General features: G+C 30.4%; 1 protein-coding gene and 1 long non-coding RNA gene across 2 annotated transcripts in view; one reads left to right on the top strand and one right to left on the bottom strand.

Annotated features, from left to right (window-relative positions):
- LOC138317343 (uncharacterized) overlaps positions 1–21,209 on the top strand; it is a 471,671-nt gene that overhangs the window by 325,823 nt on the left and 124,639 nt on the right. The gene's annotated exons all lie outside the window — the stretch shown is intronic.
- Positions 18,969–21,209, bottom strand: part of LOC138317344 (uncharacterized) — a 75,049-nt gene continuing 72,808 nt past the window's right edge. The window contains exon 4 of the long non-coding RNA XR_011207759.1: positions 18,969–19,017. This is a non-coding gene — a long non-coding RNA (uncharacterized lncRNA). The remainder of the gene's footprint in view (positions 19,018–21,209) is intronic.

The following is a 21,209-nucleotide window of genomic DNA, read 5'->3' as shown; positions in this document are numbered from 1 at the left end:
GCCTTTATTTTCATTTATCTTATTATTTATGCTTTATTATATTTTACTACATGATAAAGATATGAACAAACTGATACTTATTAAAATATATTTCATTTTTTTACATAAGCAAAGAGGAAGGTTATGTGATGACGTATTTCATTTTTTCGTGATTTGAAATAGTTTAATACTTACAGCCTCTAAGACTTTAAAACTATTAACTCCAGTAATACGTTTTGAATGATTAAAATGCTAGTTACGTGTTTAATAACGAATCAACATTTCCTTATGCCACCATTGATTAGTTGTCTCCCCTTACTGAGTTGTCCGACGAGAAAGATTTTAAAGGTGGAGGAGATTGAGAGCCAGCTAACAAGAATTGGAAAGTTCAGTATTGAAATGCAGAGCGTCACACTCTTAAGATGTTAGTTGTACATAAAGTATGGCCTTAAAATGAAATTTTACCAATAATGTACCTTAAATAACCTTTCTCTTACCCATATTCTCCCAGAGACTCAGTACCTGCATGTACTCTCTAAAGTAATTATGTTATGGCAGAATAGTTTAGAAAAAAATATTTAGAATATCATATTTAAAATTTACAGTGCAAAACAAGCATTCAATTCCATACATACAAAGAAGTCTGAACTCTTTATAGGTTATCTCTTTCATATCATCAAAATGCAAATCCATCCATATACATTCACCCGTATGATTAACTTTTTTTTATTTGCAACACTGACAATTGAGAGCTCTATAATTTGCAAAAACTAAGACAATCACAACTAGAGTCAATAGTATGCAGCAAGTTTAATTACTCATAAGCAATGACAACACAGATTGAAAAATATACATATCAGAATTTACACTTTCTTGTACTATTAAAGTACGTTTTATACAGCTCATTCAATTTATATAATATAAAGCTTAAATAACCCAAAATCATGAGGAACAGCATCTAGAATTACCCTTTTCTCTTACCCTTGACGGAGATATCCGTAATTGTACAGGTGTGTGATTTTTTTGTCCCAACATTGGATGATTAAACATTACACAAGAAATCAAACACAACCACTTTTGACGTTGTTACAACAGCATTATGATGTCACAGTATCAGTGGCATGACGTCATGACAAAAATGCAATGACTTATGGCGACGACGACAAATTGAACATCACGTCATCAGTGGGCTGATTTGTCATAATTCGAGACATAATGTGATGCACAGGGTAAGATAAAATAAATTATTCATACTGTTCATGGTGAGACAGAATATCTCAACCCTCGTAATAAGATCCTTGCAATGCTTCGTGTGATAATCTTAACTCTATATCAGCAATATTCTATATCATCACAAAGAGGGTGAGTGATTACATTGAAAATATTTTACATATAAATGAATGCAAAATAATTTTGTATAGCCCTATAGTTATCTCTCATAATATACTTATAGCACCATTTTTTAAAACTTTATGTAATACTTTACACGGTACTTTAAATCTCCAATAACATTAACAATTACACATATTCTAAAACATTCAATACTAGTAAGCTGTTTCAAGTATAACCCTAAAACAAACTAGAAGGAGTTTGTTGAAACCTTGACGATGGTTTTAACAACAATTCATTCATAATGACTATTATATACATAACAATAACTTGTGTAATTCAATATAATAACACAATTGACTATTATATTACCCAAATAAAAAATGGTGTCAAATCTGCATGTTGACATACTTCGTCTCAATGGTTAATCTTTTGTATCTTCTGTGAAACTGGACCATTTTGTACATAGTACATGTAGTATAAAGTTTGTCACGAAAATACCTGAAAAAACTGATTTCATATCTCAGCGAGACAAATATGAAGAAGAAATTGTTTTCTTATTACAATAACTTGTTGATATACTTGTGATTAAATTTGTATACATTAATCCTAATAATTGTCTCTGGAGAAACATTGTATGACACAGGTAAATTAATGATTTTTACGTGGTTAATTAAAAATGATTTTGACATGGTTAAATATATGATATTGACACGATTGATAAATACAATATCTTCACGGTCAATTAATAGGACACTTACAGACATTTTAACACAGACTCTTGAAAACTTATCAAGAAACTGTTTTTAAAACCGTTGGCAATATCATATAGAACTACGTATCTGCAGAAGAGCAATATGCTCTTTTATGATGACATAAACAGAGATACTGATAAATTTCACACTGATAACACAAAGGAAGGAAGACAGCGGGATGACGGCTGAAAGAAAATAGTCTGACAAGAGCAGAACATTTCCAAAAACGATAAAGGCACAAATGTTGCCGAATATACTAGAAGAGGAGTAAAAACTATGACATCACCAGAAGATGGCACAAACACAAAGCAATAGAGTTTTTGAGAGGAAAGGCCACTGTATAACCAGTGATAAAAGTATATCTAACAGATAATTTCTTGGAATAAAAAGGTCATTAGACATCATCATGAAAACATATCAAGCACAAATTATCCCTCATAGACGTAGAAAAAGCAAAGGTCATAGCATCAACAAAAAATATGTCAGAAGCAATTTATATCATAAAGGCACACCATATAGACAATTCGTTGTAGAAAAGTTCATAGTACCAGGAAAAAAGTAATCCCTGCACAGATTATTTCAGAAAGGTCATGGTCTTTGGAGAGTCTGCCATTTGTGACAGAGAAGAATATGCTACTTGAAGAATTGGAACATCTTCATTGAGTTCTTATGAGAGGCAATGTAACCATGTACGTATGACGATAAAATATTTCGTGTTAATAAAAAAGTTATTAAATGAAAACTCGAAGTTTTTAAATAGACTCAGCTGTCACTAAAAGTTTAGTCAGACAGTTAAATATAAACTATGTATGTCACAGCTGTGTTGATAGTAGATAGGTCACGTGACTTTGTCCCACTTGTGTATTTTGTCTACCCCGTATACATTTACAGATAACAACTATATCCGATCCGTCTGTCTGCCAAGGTCAAGGTTTCCAGTCAAGGTCAAGGTATTCCGTGTTCTGACTTTTAACGAGTTACATGCAATTCATCACAGGTACGAAAAACAACTTCAGTGATGAATCAAGTTTACAAAAAGCTTACATAACATGCAAACGGTTTCACAAGAAGCGATTATCCGTGGTTTTAAACAGTTGTGGACTAGACTCTTGTTCCTGGTGTCGATCTGACGTTTAATGCTTCGGTTGACAGAAGTTTTGAAACAGGAGCTTTTACGAAACATTACATTCATAATAATGGATTACTTCTGTTTCTGCTAACACACAAGTGTTGCACTCAAAAAGTTAATTATCCAGTTGTATACAATCTACAAGTTTACTGGTAATTTTCTTCAAACAACTTAACAAAACATACAGCAACGTTTTATGAGTGAAATTATAACCTAATTATCATGATTTATTTGCATTCCCTTTAATATTTGACATTTTGATGTCTCGATTTTTTTGTGTACGATATTTTGAAAGATGATCAAGCTTGAACTCTTTTCAATGTTATCAGTAATCAGAATACACATAAACATTTTCAAAGATCAACTTAAGTTTTAGACCAATCTTAAGACCATAATCCAACCGATATCGAGATAATTTATCCATGTGATATTTTTGAATATGTTACCAAAGGTTTATAAACTGGAGCAAATTTCGTTGGCTTTGCCGACCAGGAAACCCATTATGACGTCATTGTATTAACAACGCCATTACGTCTACCACCAATGACGTCATATGAAGGTTCAAGGAGGTGGAGGGAATCATGAATTTTTTGTCGACGTTAATTTTTTGCTACTCGTTTTTACATTGAAATTATTTGAAAGAAGACAATTGTATTTATATGATAAAGTGATTGATATTTGGTCCATTTCATGCAATATTTTCATCAACCCCGCTTCGAAGGTTTCATTTTGATTTGCTAAACTTGAAAAAATAAATAAATGGAAGGATTTACTTAGACACGAACAATCAAAATCAAAAAAATCTAAAGCTTATATGATTAAATCTAACTAAACAAAATTTGATTCGTTCGCAATATCAGACGAAGAGTTACAGTAGACGTGTTCCCCTTGTAGGTAAATCGATGTTTAATAAGAAGCAACCCTTAATGTGGCAACCATTAGATGTGTTAGCCAGGGATATAATGATTTAATAGAAAGTCCACAGATAACCCCGGACAGGGAATGAAATTTTAGAGCATATCCGGACCACATGTGGAATCTTTGGTAAACTTCCGTCATTAATATTGCGTCATCCCACACACGTCGATTGTGATAGCGAAATCGCATTCGACAACGGTGAAGTATTGTTGATCAAAATGTTTTTTTTTTCTAAGCAATCACAGTAGATCATGAAATATGACAATCCCACGAGTGTCAGCATATGGAGATATCTAAGGCGAAAATTTGTCACCATAATATTATTAAATGTACTTTTAAATATTGCTTATTGAAATCAGATTACTGAAATAACTAGAGTGATCAATTAGTTATATTATCTAGATGGCTTGTATATTCATATCTGAAGATTTAAAAGATATTTCGAGTATCCAGGTCTCACCGAAAAGGAATATTAATAAGTAAATAAATTAATAACTTTAAAGGATACGGTATATCAGATTTTTGAAATAGTAGAAAGTGAATAAAAAGTCATATTAATTGTATGACGTACATGATCACGTCATCAATAGACAATGATGTGCATCAATGATTAGACAAAACAAAATTGATTCCATAAACTCTTTTAAATCTTTTTGACTTTAAAAAAAAGAGAAACCGCAGTGAGCTGTGGAGTAGGTAAAATGTTAATCATTTTTGTTCTTTGGGAAAAAGATGTCCAGACATATTACCAAAAATCATCTAGATCTCGAGTTCGAATACTTTGATTGGCAGTTGTCATATACTGAATTATGGTCGTTGGTTTTTTACCGGGTACTATGACACTCCCTCACCACCTGAACTTGTGGGGTTTTCTTCTTAAAAGAGAATTATTGCATCTATATTATATCCTCTAAAGGCTATTGGCAATAACGATGCCCTTGCAGTAATTAAAGTGGACAACTATTGGATACATACTAACATTAATAGAAATAAAATATTTTGATATGATCAGACAGACCGCATATAGTATAGAAATTTTTAAATGTTAGTCCTTTAGGGCGCAACAACCAATATAGAACATAGATAGATAAAGATTGTGATGTCATTGGACAATTTTTTTACCAATCAAGGCTCATCACAGTAACAGCGTGTGATAAACAATCTGATTGGAAGGCGTTTCGATCAGGTGATATTGCCATTGATATGGGAAAGAGGTTCCAAATGGGATATTTGTGTATTTTTTAAATGATGACTCAATACAATATAGTTTCGTATTTTTTATTATGTGTTTAAGACAAATTATCAACTATTTGCAAAATGATCAAATTCAATAAAACGATGAAATTAATAGATAATAAAATATTGCTTTACTTCTGAAGCGATTACATAATGGCATTATGCATTTATCAAAATGTTTAAATGTCTTGTCAAATAAGTTCTTCTTCAATTTATTAGCATTTGTTTTGATGTTATTTTACTTATTCATTTTTTTAGATTTTATCGATCATTAAGTTCATAAATGGTGTTGGTGACGATAATAATAAGACATAATATATTTGAATGGCAACATGAAAATAAATTAAAGTTAGACATAGCTTTAAAATATGAATCCAATTTTTTTAGATGTATAGTCCATAGATTTGTATACAAATTATTGCAAATACACAAAACATATCGAACATGTACACACTTTTCTGACGACCTTGACAATCTATGACTTATTCTAGATGATGATAGCGTTCTATTTCCTTAATTACGCCATATCCATACAATAACTTACGTATATCAGAATATTATCATACGCTGAAATACGTCATATTCTTAGTGCATAAAAAGAGAAGTATGTCACACCCTGAAACTTGGAAGGGAAACGGGCGCTCTAACACTCCAAAGTCTAAGTTTTTTGTGCAACTTTTCACTGTCATACCAAATATAAACGATTATATATTTCAAAGACATTGTTATCTTTACACAGTTTAAACTTTTGTTACCGCTTTATCCAACACAAAATTTGATAGCACAGTAAAGCTGTTACATGTACCCATTATATTTGCAAACAAATTGTATTGAGTCTATATCTTTTTTAATAAACATCATTGAAATTAAAATATCAAGCTATTATAAAACTTATTAGGCCTTTCTTCTCATAACAACCCACTAAATAGATGAAATATTGAATTATTTTACATTTGAGTCAAACAGGTTTGAATTGTTTTGTTCATTCTGATAATTTGCTAAAATCTTTGGTGATGATATACTCGCAATTTCGCGGGAATTGATTTGGCTGCGAAAATCAATTTCGCGAAAATATCAATTAAGAGATAAACCATATGTACTATTAAAGCCATTAAAATAACACTTTAATTGTTTAAGGGCTTACCACAATATTACAATCTACAAAAATAAGCAAATTACGAATATTTTGTTCGACTAATCAATCAATAACAAGGCCAATAGCAAGAGAAGGTATGACAGGCGAACTAATTTACCAATCTAGAAATCTTCATTAATACGTTATGTTTTTTAAAAAAGAACATTTTATAGCAATAGGTCGTTTAATCAAAGTACACGAATCAAAGTAATGGAGTAACTTCATAAAGAATAACAAAATTTTGTCTAGATAAATCAGTCGTCAAAGTGTAATCGTATCTTTGTAGGTGAAATATTTACTTAATGAGTAGCTTTGTGGACATATGCTCCGAAATGTGGTTGAGTTTACCTATGTCTGCCCATTCTGCTAGTAACATCACCCCTGTTACTATTTATAGCCTCAGTCAGCAGTTTTAACCCTGTGCATCATCGTAAGGCATGTCGCTTACATACTGGCCTACTTCCACATGTGCTTGGTATGCATTTCAATGCAGGTTTTATCTAGGTCGATTGGATAACGGCCTATGAAGACATGTGATAATCTGCCAATTTTAATGGATGTTAAGAGCTATTCCTAACAACATCCCGGTTTTGAGGATTATTGGTCATTCCTATATGACGTCCTTTCATTGTATTCGTTTGAAATGGAGGTTAACACTAAATGATCACGTTTTCATCCGTGTTCAAATGTCAATATTGTTAATGAAATTTTAGTGTAATTTTAGTTAAAGTAAAAAAATGAAATAAAGGAATCTACAATGATATGATTAATGAGTTTATGAATGAAGATATCATGGCAGGGTTAAGAAGTGAAGATTAATAGTACAGGTAAATGTTACCTAGACATCTTATAGATATATTGTGTCTCGCCCCAAGGTTGAGGATATTGGATAACATTGTTGGAATATATAACTCAATCAATCAAAATAAACAATAATTGATAGGACAGTTTCAAGATATTTCAGGTCATATCGCCGTTATTTGCAAAGAAAGTGAAATTTCATTTAAAAACTCTAGTTGTATTCCCCAGCAGAATTTTTATTACATACACTTTAACTTTTCTCCCTTTTATCTAAAGTATCTGTATCTTATATTGTCATTAAAGCAACCAATGATTTATTTTGACTTTGATGAGCGATGTTTATATAAACAGCAGATTATTACGTGGAATATAAGATAATAGATATTGACAATGACAAATAACATATGAAATACATATTTTACAAATAATCTTGCTCACTTATCCATTTACCTTAGTATTCCGATTATTGCAGATATGATAAATATGATAAGTACGATAATATCAATAGGGTTTTCAAATTATTGATATCTATATCTTAATAGAAATAGCCTAGATTTTGGCATTAATCTTATTGATAATCATTATGATATCTTAACCATACAACTTGGTATTTTAATTTTGAAGTAAAATATTTTGTCGGATGTAAAAGAAGGGGCAATAGATTTAGGAAGCAATCTGAATATAAAAAAACCAACATCAAACAGTAAATATATACAATGTATAACGCCTTATTATACTATCAAGGGAGATAATCAGAAGAATGCAAGAAAGGCATTCGTTTTGATGGCGATATACAAGTAATAAACGCGTATTATATACCCTATTCTAAATGATATATGTATCGAGGGCGTGATTCTGGAGTTGTCACGTGACATATGGCCATCAAGAGTGTTATGTAGGAATTAAATGGAAACTATCTAGTGATACTTGTTCATCAATGGTTGTTACACTCATTTCTATCGGCTATAATTTTGCGGTTAATTTTGCATAGTCTGAAAGAATTGAATGTCGAATATACAAGAATAACGTTTTCACGGAAATTTTAAAAAAGCGGCACAGTCATTGCCAAAGCAGAGAAAACAAAATATGCTTTATTGTAAAAATACTTAAAAACACGAAGTTATTTAAAGTAATCTATAAGCATTTTTCTCAAGATCTCTTCATCATTCATCATGAACGTGAATAATTCTTAAGTATAAATAGATGAAGGGCGATATACTGTATTCCCTAGTAAAGTATATCGAAGTATATACTATTCTGTATTGCGGTCGGAGCTCATTATGGTTGTGTATAACTTTCGAGACTGTAAAGATAACAGAAAAGACATCTTTGAAATTTCTCCGTATAAAGAATATTGATACTCGGATAGAATTTTGGACAGCGACTGATTGGTCAGTATAAAACTGAGTTAAATACAATAAGACTCTTTCATATGTGGATATAAAGGATAGGCATATTCTACCCGAGGGTCACAAAATGTAGTAAAACCCGAGGCTTGCCGAGGGTTTTTACAACAGTTGGTGATCACGAGGGTAGAATATCCGTATCCTTCATATCCACTTATCAATGAGTAATTTTCTTTCATAAATCGATGCTTTATTGCAATTTTACAGCTATAATATCCCGCCATTTTGAAATAAATTCGAAGAAATCGACGACTGGATGTCAATTTTTTTCATACATGAAAAATTATGAGATATTTTCATAACAAATTCCGTTGATTGCATCCTTTATAGTAAAACCAGTCATATTTGTGAAAAATTGTTAAAATTTTACCGGGGAAATAGAGATTTTGTTGACGCCGTAACGTCACGAGGCTTTATTGCATGGGTAGCCATGTAATACAGCCTCAGGAGACAAGAGTGTATTGCCCTGGACCAGCCAGTATTACACCCGTAGGTATGAAAGAAATAGATATATAGCATGAAAGACAATTTACCGTATGTGATATTATGGCACGTCTTCTTGTGTTTTACATATTAATTTTATATCAAAGAAAATAATATGCGAAACTTATTTGTACAACGAAATTGACCCTGTGTCAGACAGAATTTTGAGCAGCCTTCACCTTCATTTGTTAAATAACTTAAGTGACACAGAGACCGACCTTCAACTTAAATTGTAAGTCATAATAATTTCCTTATTGAATTTTATTCTACAATTAATCGTATGTATCATTAAATAACTAACATCTAAGTGGAAATACACCCAAGGGTTTCTCAATTTGATACGTCAAAAGTGTATAATTCCAAATATTTGATAACAATTCTATTAGTAAAAATTCAGGCATAGTAATATATTTCATAGCACACTGTCAAACTTCAGGTTTTCGTTTCGTTTTATTCGTATTTATGATAGTTTAAACAATAATTCATTCAATAAGGATACAATAAAACATTAAAATGTATATGTCATGAGATGTTGGATTCATAAACAAGTAAAATTTACGTTTATTAATCCGTCTCCATATATATGTATATACCACATAAACAATCGGACAGTACTGATTATATTTATGTTGCATATATACTATCGAAAAAGTCTTAGTAGTATCAAGGTTATGAATAGAATCGATAAATAGAACGTATGGGATTTTAATATTTTATATAATCACAACATCTTAGTGAGATTTTAATGAAGTACAGGTAGTGGAAAAAGATATATCATTTTGGAATGCAGTACCAAGAATTAATGTGACGCCATTTTGTTTATAATGACGTCATGTTGACACTCTTATGAATACAATTGAGTAGACAAAAATGCATGTACGTACGACTCCAATAAAGAATAATGGAGTTGTTTTTGTAAATAAAAGGAGGTGTCCAATGTTGCTCATTTCTTATAAAAATCTATAAAACTTAGATGCGATATAAGATTTGCTGAGAGGGGAAGTCGAGACTTGAGTAAGGATATGTGTTAGACATGTGTGCAGTTTTTATCATACATGCTACATATCTATTTCACTAAGTGCATTACGAAATATTTTCAGACAGATGTATAATCAACTCATCAAATTAATAAACAAACGAATAAAACCATCCATCAAACCTAACATGGGAAAACAATACTCAGTCACAAACATTCCTGGTGTTAAATGAATTAACATCGCAATATGTCGTTTTATATTTTGAATTTCACACGTTAATCTAGATCAATGGTTTTAAAAAAATGACGCGAAAAGCTAACAAAGCTTTGGCGATTTAGTGAAATGCACTTTACCCTGTGTCTAGACTGCACAGTGTATACGTATAACAATTGTCGTGAAGCCTAGCCGACGAGATACGCCGGTGGTAAGGTCCTGAGTGCAAGACAATTTATCAGTCTATGGGGAAAATATTAATAATCGTGCAGGGCAGCATTAATATGACGTATGCTAAATATACATGTTAATATTATTATTCTCATACTGAAGAGATGTTTTACATACAATTTATCATAAATGGAACATGTGACTGATATTAAAACGTTTTGTTTTCAATTATAAATTTAGATCTACAGTACAGGTTAATAATAATATACTGTATCTATACATTGATATACGGATAAAATACATTTGGTTTGTAATGCAAGTAATAGCATACCGTCTCTATGTTATTTTCTTTGTATTCAATACCAAAATAAAGGTATATTGAATCTATACAGTAACATATAAATTAAGATATAATATTCCAATTCCACTGTGAAATGCATACGATTGCGGTTTTTTTTGGTATGTTGAAATATGTGAACACGAAAATCATGTAATAGAAGAATATATTGAACATTAAAAAATAATAAAATACGAAATGATAAAGCAATGAAATCAGACTAGATAAATCAAGACTATAATTTCTGAACAAAATTTATAACAATAAGCAGGGATAGCGTTTATTTTTTTCGTAGCGTTTTATGATTGTATTGATCTCCAACTTTTATCTTGATGGATCAGAACAACAAAGAGTATCAGAATCTACATATTTAGATTCCATGGTTTAATTTCGTATGAATTGAAAGCTTGTATTTGTTATCAAAATACATATTTATTAATAAATTTCCTCAAAATATAAAGATGCAAAAACTAAACTATTCAATTGATTTATGATACAGTTTTATTTTAGCAATTTAAAAAACTCCAATAACCTCCTTATCACCAAACGAAAAAAAAACCTACTGAATCAGCCGAATTCTATATAAAATACTATCATATAAAACTATATTAATATTTGTTTACTAACAATGTCAATACATATCTAAAATTGATGTTTATCTAAAATCATTTAAACAGAAAATGATATTTCTCGTAAAAGTATTTTTGTACGGAAATCAATAAATAAATATGCAATATATAGTTCTTTCTAAAATAGATATTTCTTAGCAGACCAAGATTGATAGGATGTGATATTCATCTTATCAATATATGTAATATAATCTTATCAATCTTCGTCTGGTAAAGAAAAAAAAATAAATTAAGAGACCTTTGTATTCTAGTTCACTATTTATTTTATTATTTTGTTTACTGTACTTGATTTACCTGCTTCTATAAAATATCGTATTTTAAATGACTACGTTTTTAAAGCGAAGTCGTGAATATAACATAAGTAAGTAATGAAAAAATGCACGTATTTTTGTTTCAATTTTCATATTTACTTAGCAACTTAATGTTTAAATTAAATAAATATTTTTCTTATATTAATTATTGTATAAGAAATAATGTTTTAAATCAAGTAAAATCCAGACGTTATTGCACATTATGTACACATTTAAATAGGAAATAAATTTTAGTAACATAAATTATTATAATAAATTCAAATGCAAAATGACGTCACTTCATAATGCAAGATGTATTTGCGATCGATAAGTCTACGACAACACGAGTAGCAGAGAGGAATCGTGAGAGGGAGTATCTGAAAGCCACTATTCATTGCTGGTAAAGTTTCTTGACAACTATACACGTTTTAACGCCATTTTAAAACAAATTATTTGCACGTAATGATACAGACCTTGAGAATTATCTATTTTTATCTGGAATAACGTCGATACCAAGATAGATTTATTATGATTAAAATTAATTAAATTTAAATAAATACGATCTAACAAACCATTAAGGTTATAAATAAATATAAATTTTATTCGCTATTCACTATTTAGTAACAATAAAACTACATATTATGATAAAATTATACACTTTTTTTTATTTGTGTTACATTTATTCTCCTGTTGTCTATTCTAATCAGAGCTGATACAATAGCCATCAAATTCCATAGTGTTATACTTATAAGATTAGTGAATAAATCGCCTAATTGTCGTAAAGTGATATAATGCATAACCGAATTTCATTTGTTCATTTTACCAAGACCATTACAGTATCTATAATACGGAAGTAATGTATGTAGTATTTTTTTTGTAAAATAATATAATGTATAACCGAATGTTACATACTATGGTAATATTACCAAGACTTTTACAGTATTTATAATACGATATTTGTTATTAAAACTCACTCATTATATATAATAGCCTTTCTTACAGCGATATTATTCAAAATTGGTCCATAATATTGTATAAACCACAATTTACATTGTTTTAAGATAAATGTTTCAATTATTAATTTATTTCCCGTTGCTTACCTGAATACTTTAAATCGAATGATTGAATATTATTTCAAATGGAAATATAATATTTTTTTTGGGGATTATTATCTTATGTTGAGCTCTGTTCACAACAATATGTCACAATTTGTTTTATTAGTGGTTTGAAAACGTGACTTCATATAATGCTTGGTCAAGAACATGAATAAAACAATAAAATAAATAATATCTAAGACAGTTTACATATATTATCAATAAATTTAACATGTTCACGTAAATACAAATATTATCATTAGGAGTAAAACGAGACGATGATTTCAGAAATATAAATAAAAAAATGTGTTTCTTCGAAAATATATAATATGCTTTCCTCAAAAGAAATCATCTTAACCTCATATCTTTTAATACTTATTTATTGACCTGATGAGTTAAAGACGATAATTAATTAGACGATAATTAATTAGCATGTATGATCTGTATAAGAACCATCCTAGTGTAATCTAGATAGACTAAGTATTAACCATACGTCACACCTCTTACATAACCCCCACAGACAAACGTTTATAAGGTTTCAGTGTTAATTCTTTGACCGAATTTCAATAAATCTATATATAACTTATACATTATGATATCCCTATAAATCTATTATAAATTCTACATAACCCTATATATCTAAATATAACTTCTAAATAACCCATATAAATTTATATATAACTTATTATAACCATATGAATCTAAATATAACTTCTATATAATTCAAATAAATATATCTATAACTTCTATATTACCTAATTATGACTTTATGCAACTCCCCTATAACTCCAATATGGTTCACATACAACTCCTAAATCCCTATATAACCTCCTTATAAACCCCACGACACATTTACAATAGGTTAATCCTAATGTACCTCAATATCATCCCCATATTATCCCTTTATCTCCTGTATAAATTCAGTATAAATCCTATACAACTCCTATTAACTATCTCCTAATAACTTTTATATGGCGCCAATAATTACAATACAGGATTTATATTTATTACTTCATATAAGTCCCATATACTCCTATTATAACTTTATAGAACTTTTACATACCTCATATACAACACCTAAATAGCTAAATAACTCCCCTAAAACTCCTGCATGGTACATTTTCCCTATATAATCAATTACTTCTACGTCATCCACAATACAGTGTATTACTCCTTTATAGAACTTATATATGACTCTTATGTAAAACCTATAGATCCCCAATATCACTTCGTATGATTTCTATATCATAAATTTGACTCATGTAATTTTCGTATTTGTCATACCAACTATTTACCTGTTGTATATATTCTTTATCCCTCCTAAAATCTCGCCTATAGTTCTAACATCAGTTTTATATATTTTTTTTCTAATTAACTCTTTTTTTTACCTCTAGAGAAAGCCTGTGTAACATTTATATTATTGCTCCCTCATTTCTTAATGGTTTCATAAAATATTTATTAGAATAAATAATTTCTATCCATAAATTATTATTATATAATCCTTTAAACATCATATGTAAATCCCAATCTGATATAATATAAGTAGAGTCGGTCTTATAAACATTTATGTAAATCTGAATCTAAACAAAACATATGAAATACTGGTTGCGGTGCCATACACATTGTATACATATCCTCATCTAAATCAAATACATGGAGTGCTGGTGGTTGCGGTCCTATAAACAATCATGTAAATCTGAATCTAATCAAAACCTATGAAATATATAAATGTTGTCTATAAATCCCAATATAAAAAAATGAACTACGGTGGTTGTGGTCCTATCAACAGTTTATGTCAATTTCAATCTAAAACGAAAACATATTATACATTGGTGGTTGCGGCCCTACAAACATTTATGGAAAGCCCAATCTAAAACAAAAACATATGAGATATTGGTGGTTGCGGTTGAGATTTGAGACAAAACCACAAATATGCCTATCTCTACAAATCTATGTACCTTCGCCAGACACAATTAAGCTTTAGAGGTGTCTGAAAATGCACAGAAGTTATAGCTTTTAAATTAGATATTCCAGCATATGCATAACCAATACGAGAGTTTCTCCATAGGGAATATTAAAAAAAAAGATATCAACTGATCTTTAAAACGTAAGGACGTATTGAATAGTATCATTAATATCATAATGTCTTCTTTAGCCAAACTATGTTGATACGCATGACACATGATAAAAATAATAATAAAAAACGTTGACTAAGATGACTATAAATACCAACGTGACATATGCATCGGATAACAACAAAAAGTGTACTGTCACGAACGAAATGCATCAATGTACATGGTCACGAACAAAGGAAACTAACTGGAACAACGTATGATGACGCAAACATAGTATGCTGGAGCTAAAAAATAAACCTGTAAGAAAACCAAACCTTACTATCACAGACAAACTAAAGTTTGTATGCTGTCATGTTACAACGTGACGTAGATAACGATTTTTATCGATATTTAATATCCTGACTTAAAGATGCTCCACCGCCAACAGAGCATAAATGATATTAAACACTTGAACAATAATTGGTGTTTCATCGTGTATGTATATGTCTAGTTAACACAAAAAATAATATAAAATAACTTATTTTGCCTTTGGTGCATGCGCAATCAGTACTTAATTCCATATAGGATATAGTGCCACGGATTTTTTTCGGGATGCAATTAATTATTTTTTTGTAACTTTAACTTAAAGTGAAATTAGAAGCTCACTTTTTTCAATGGTAGTAATGGTGTAAAGTAAGTACTTTTGTAACTGAAGAAAAGTACTAAATCGTCTGCTCGTGTTTTTGATAGTGAAAAAATTTCATTTCACAGCGGTGGAGCATCTTTAATTACTGTCTTCATGCCAGTGGGAAAGCTGTCTCGAGATTCCTGTTTTAAAGTTTTGTATTCCACGTACGATAACGTCTACAAATGTAGCAAGTGTTTATATAAAGATTTATTAACCTGCCTGCCTCATCTAATGTCTTAACAAGGTGTTTCAGCTTTATACTTCGCTTTGGAATGTTTAATTTTTGTTTAAATAATAAGATATGTTCCACTTCAGTGATTCAATAGTTGTCAGTTACATAGAAAACACTAATATAGACTGAATATGTCTTGGCAAAATATCAACCCATAATTGAAATGAATATGAAAAAAAAGTTTTCATGATTTATTTCCATTTGTGCTTCAAAATATGAGCTAATATTAAAGATGTTTTAGTATGAAGAATGAATTTATTATTATATCTGTTGATGGAATGAGAACTATTCTTTAAGCAATGCTGGACCAAATATGGATTTAATATTACTTGTACTGGCGGATTAAAAAATATACCAGCTGAATGTATTATTATTTTAGAGTTACATAACCTAGTGAAAGCTAAAATTTTAACATAAATATCCAAATAAATCCAGCTAAAATATATCATTCACTAGCTATAAAGGGTTGTGCTATATATGATGATTATTCAACCACAATAACTAAAAAGGTATTGAATATTAAAACAACCCAATGGCACTAAGAGAGAAGTTTTAAAATATTATCTAATAGATATGAGTTTTATATCGTAAAAGAAAATGTTAACATATTCTATGCTGTGTACATGTCTGTCTGTCAAACAAATTTCATTGAAGTTTGAATACCCCGTTCAGTTTGTTGCTACGGTAATAGTAAACTCATGCCTAATGCTTTGAATAATTGCTATGAAATTCTTGTTATTTCATTGAATAACTATAGTTATTCCAATTAATTACCCCTTATTACAATTACAAGAAAAAAAACTTAGTCAACAATATCAGACGGATTTTATCAAATTATAGTAACACTTAATCTCTGCTTGGTTTTATCCTTATAAATATGAACTGAGTGAAAAGATATCCAGGTAAACAAAACAAAATTTCCCTAATATTTCAAATACTAAGAAACGTATCTTAAACATTAAAAAATGTAAATATTGTAAAGATTACATTTTCATAAACTTGTAAGGGAGTTACTATACTAACTTCTATCATTACTTCTAGTACATTCGGTACAATTACTGTTATAGCTGAAGAGGTACAAACATATGATTTGTGATCAAACTTATTTAAAATCCGTGGTATGCACTCGTTAAATCTAAGTAACACTGCATGACACATGTCAATACTATCACGGGAGACAGTATATGCCTATCAGAGATATCTCCTTTACATACACACACTATATTACTCCATCCTGTCTAGACGGTGCATTCGACATGCACATAAGACCGACTGTTTGTGTCCCACTGCACTAATTTCACACCGTCGCCACACAAACAACACTGCATTAAATGTGCATTTAATGCGGATATCCAGTACATATCCACGTAAAACACTATCAATGTAGTATCGATACATCCAATAGATAACTCCTGTATATGGATTAATTACATCACAAATCCACAATCTTATATCCCTTGGTTTTTAGTCTGATTTCCTTAGCTCGTACTTGACCTTGCGATTACCGCTTGCAATTTGCATTAGTGCATCACCAACAACACAACCGTCTGTGTACACCTCGTCAGAAATTGTGCATTGGATGTGCAGCACTTGTGCAGTCTGCAGACTACAGTGGAGTACGGCCTAACCATTGACCAGTCGCGGTTACGGTGGATATTTTATAGTGATTCTGTGATCTATATTCGTTGCGGATTTGTACTACACAACTACCTATGTAGCGGGTAGGTGCCTCAGGTGTAAACATACAGCAAAGGGACTTGAGATATGATTCGGCTCATCATAAATTATGTTTATCTCTAGTTAAACAAGAACATCATTTGGATAATACGCAGGTCATTGTGCAATATACCCATCGGCACCGTTACGGTTGGACGCGCCGTGTTTAACACATCTTTACGGATATCGGACCAGTCAAGAAAAGACTTAGGTGTTCAGTTTGACTAAGGTGTAGGGGACAAGCCGCCGAGTTAGCGTTATGACATGCAAAACGAAAAATGTCTGGTAAAATTGATCATCAGTTTTGCAGACGACATAGTTGTATCCAGACACTAGTCACGTGACTAGATTGTCTGAGTCCTATTTTTATCGTTGTAACGTTTAAAACCTGCCTGCTATATAGCATATCAACTGAAAATGAAACCTTATCAGTTTTTTTCTTAGATAGATACGTAAAAGGAACGTAATAAATACTCACCCATCGTTACAATTAGATATGCATGCAGTTCTTAACTCAGAACACAAGTCTTAGAAAACCGATTCTTGCCACAAAATTGCTGCTGGTGTTCAGCTTTCAGATGTATATTGACCGTATATATATGTTTACTTATCTACCTACGGCGGAGGATTAACATTTCGATTATGTCGATGAAACCAAAAATGTTAAACATTCAGCTTAACGATACACATTACGTCATTTTGATGGCGAAGTTTTCAAATCTTGAATTGATTTATTTTTTTCATTTTGTCATTGCTGATAAGGTCAAATTATTCCAGTGACGTCGACAAGAAGACAAGATTCAAACAACAGCCAATCACAATGCGGAATGCATAATAAATTAGGCGTGCTCTTCATCCTCTTAGATATTCTAAATTTATGCTAAAATTGATCAGCAAATACACGTGTAATTCCAAAATATTCCAATTATGTTTATTTAACATCGGGTTTAGTTTAACATCTTGAAGTCTACAAAACCGGCGCATATCCAGAATATGAAACGATTTCCTTTGCTCTGATTTTCAAAGGCAGAGTATATATATAAATAAGCCCGTATATACCTTGTAGAACCGGAAAGATGGCCTGTGAATAGCGACAATATGCCTGTTCGCAAAAACCAAAATTGCTCTGTTCTGAAGATTTATATAAAATACCTTTAGAAAGAAACAATGCATTACCTTTTGTTCTTCTAAATCTAATCTGTTGTCTTCATTTGGCCCTTGTTCTCGTACAGCTACGTCCGCCGCTAGCATTAGAAGATCCTCTCCTTGTTCAGGCCAAACTACCACTGTGGTAATATGCCTAGCATCACGAGCAAGGCGCGCGCGCCAAGCATGAGGACGTAGTCTTGTCTGGGATGCCTTTCGTATCGAACCCTGCACAGCTTCCATTCAGTTTCACCTTTGACCTCGAATAACTCAAATTCACCCTCAAGGCCATTAAGTTACTGTAGAATGAAACAAAGGTGAAAAATATTCGAAACATATATTGAAATGAATTTTTCAAAAGTATTTATATCAAGTAAAAATTCGAACGAAATATAGTTTTATCCTTCCGTTCCATTTAAGATTTTAAACAAAGAAAATTCAATCTAGAACTAACGATAAAATTATTTACATATAGGTTTTAGAAAGAAATATAATACATTATAGCAGTTTTTTCATACGAATATTTTAGTGGAAAAAACCCCGAAGGTATATGGAATTATTGCCTTTACAAATCACAACATAATCAATATTGAATATAGAGAAAACGAATGTAATTTATGAAAGAATTCAGATTGTGATTGCTTATTGTTATTCATTTTTTGTTATTTTAAATCAATTCAAATAAATACATTTAAGTAACAAATGTTTTACTTATTAGCCTTGAAAATAAATTAATAATAATTGAAAACTGTGTAAAAAGACATAATTTGAGGAAAACCATTATTATTTTTTTTCGTTTGTTGTACATATGTTCTGGCCATGATTAAAAATAATCAGGATAATGAAGTCAGTAGCTAATATGTTTATGTTATATAGATTACTATGTTTTATCTTTGGCACACAATGCTCCGATATTCATGATTGATAGTAGTTCTTTTACAGGTAAAAGTGAATACATAATTTATCATTGTTTGCCATAAAACCAATCATATCCAAAGATATTGCTGAATTCACTGAAATATATTCTGAATTAACTCCTTTGATAACACCAAATAATATAACATAATAATAAATAAGTCAAAACCTTAACCAGTAAATAAACAGATGTTAAAACAACGTTTGTGAGACCCGTACAAATCTTGGTTAAATAGTCAAGTCGTATGTCGGTTAAAAATCAATTAAACTGTTGAAGGTAACTCACAAACGCTAATATGATAAAATTTGTTTTGATAACAATGAGATCAATGGTACTATAAAATGACAATTTGGAAGAAAATGTCCCTAATATACAAAATCACTTCGAAGCGAAATAGGAAAATTAATATGACTAACATGAGCATAAAGAGTATAGGATGATTTTTCTTCATTTCATTTTGTTGTTTAAATAAGGTGTGCATTGTATTATTTATATTCACTATCGAATGCACTTATAGAGTCAAATGTCAATTGTTGGCAGTGACACTGCATATACATATCTATATCCGTGTACATATTTGACATTGATATGAAACACGTGGGAATAGGATTAGCCATTCAAGGAATTTAACATAAAGTTTAACTCAAATCATCAACTGGATATTAATCGTTATTAGGAGAAAGAAAAAAAATATTATTAATGAAACATGGTCATTTAATTACATTAAAATAGCAATCTACGATGAAGTTTTTTAAAAGAAAATTTTAGAGATAAGTTCAAAATAGTTACAGGTAGCAATGATACCACGCATTCTGTCATATCTCATCACGTGATTCAATAGCAAAGCATAAAATGTATACAAATATAAATAAATGTACGGTATATTGCCATACTTCTAGATGTAGAAACACACCATAAAACGTTAAAACTAAAAACATTTATTTCATTATCAAGCAGAGGAAGATTTGGCACAACAAATATTAGGTATAATAATAGATATATATATAATAAGGAATACACAGCATTTGACGTTCTGTGCATGTAAATAAATGAACATTTTCAGTTAAAGTACTATATCATATGTTATTTTAATATTTACAATGTATATATGTACATATCTGTATCAGACTTATGCATTTGAATTGGCCTACATGTTATCTTCAAATACGTCATAAAAACTATCAAACACAACAGAGATATTACATCTGTCATAAGTAAAAAATAAACCGAGGAAATAATTTTATTTCTCTCTTGTTCTCAGGTTCAATGATAGGGTTAATAAAATTAATAGTACTCATAACCTCAATAATATCCAAAACAATTTAACATGTCTACACCATACAGACGGACAAGTGAACATGCTTAAGTCAAACATTTTTTTAAAATTTATAATGTGTATCTTCTTAGAAAAATGCTCTCAGACTTTAGCACTAGTTCATTTAGTTTTAAGCATTATTTCTATTTTGGGATTATTTCAGGAAAACAACACTGTTGAATAAGGCATTCAATACAGTATATGCAGATGATGAAAGTATGACACAAATAGACACGCAACGAAAAATGACTCTAGGTCAT

Source organism: Argopecten irradians, chromosome 3 (genome assembly GCF_041381155.1).
Source record: "Argopecten irradians isolate NY chromosome 3, Ai_NY, whole genome shotgun sequence".
Taxonomy (NCBI): domain Eukaryota; kingdom Metazoa; phylum Mollusca; class Bivalvia; order Pectinida; family Pectinidae; genus Argopecten; species Argopecten irradians.
This window is presented reverse-complemented; position numbering and strand designations above follow the sequence as displayed.